Source organism: Humulus lupulus, chromosome 7 (assembly GCF_963169125.1).
Source record: "Humulus lupulus chromosome 7, drHumLupu1.1, whole genome shotgun sequence".
Classification (NCBI taxonomy): Eukaryota; Viridiplantae; Streptophyta; class Magnoliopsida; order Rosales; family Cannabaceae; genus Humulus; species Humulus lupulus.
In genome coordinates, this window is record NC_084799.1 from 207825346 (window position 1) to 207826623 (window position 1278).

The following is a 1278-nucleotide window of genomic DNA, read 5'->3' on the forward strand; positions in this document are numbered from 1 at the left end:
GGCCATAAACATACTGGTAAGCCTAGCCACCAAACCATGGGGACTTCCATGGATAGTGCCAATTGAGCAAGGGAGTGAGACACACTGTTATCTCTTACAATGCTTAATGGAAAAGATGTTGAGCTTACAATCCAACCTAAAGATATGCAAAATGATCACCCCATACTCTGAGATACCATCTGAGTTATTAGAAATTGCCTCACACACCCTTAAACAGTATGATCTAGCTAGCATGTACTTTAGTATACCCGAGACACATACACATCTTGAGGCCTTGAACCATAGTAGATGCTTCATCCATGTGGGGTTCCTACTGCAACGACATAAATAACTACACCCAATCCAATCTTCAACCGGTTGCTATTCACTCCATTATCAACAAACAACATCACAACATCTTCCTCCAAGTGGTCTTCCACAGATTTGGCATAGTCCCTCGCACTACAAGAAAACAGGCCTACAATGACGACAAAAGTCGTCTCTGTAGGTCATGAAGTCGTCTATATAGGCTTTTAAACACGACATGTCGTCGCAGTAGGCCCGTATGTGTAGGGACCTACTGCAACGACTTGATTGTCGTAGTAGGACACTCGCAAATTCCATTTTTTTAAAATTGGGCCCTATTGCGACAACATGTCGTCTCTGTAAGTCTTTTTCAAAATATTTTTTTTTAAATTTTGGGACCTACAGCAATGACATGTCATCTCTGTAGGTGTTTCCAGAATAATTTTTTTTTTAATTTTGGATCCAACAACGACGATATGTCGTCCCAGTAGGTGTTTTCAGAATATTTTTTTTTTGAATTTTGGACCCTACAGCGACGACATGTCATCCCTGTAGGTCATTTTTTAAATAAAAAAATAGTAAATTTTTGAAAAAAGTTCTAAAAAAAATCACAATTCTAACCAACTCATATCATTAAAATATATACTTAATATCTTAACATAAAACAAAGTTCACCATATATACCAACATATATATAATTCCAAATAAACTTTTAATACTAACATTCACACATATAGTATATACTAACACATATATAAGTCCACACATATTTGAAAACAAAACAAAATCAAACCAATTTAATCAATATATGCTCAATATCAATCATATAACACACACACACACACACACAACACACACACTTTAACCTAAATTTAAACTTAATTATCTAAAATTAAAAGTTTATCTAAAATACATATACATATATATATATATTCATATAGTTTTACACTAAAAAATAAACTAATCATATTCATATAACATATTAATCAAATC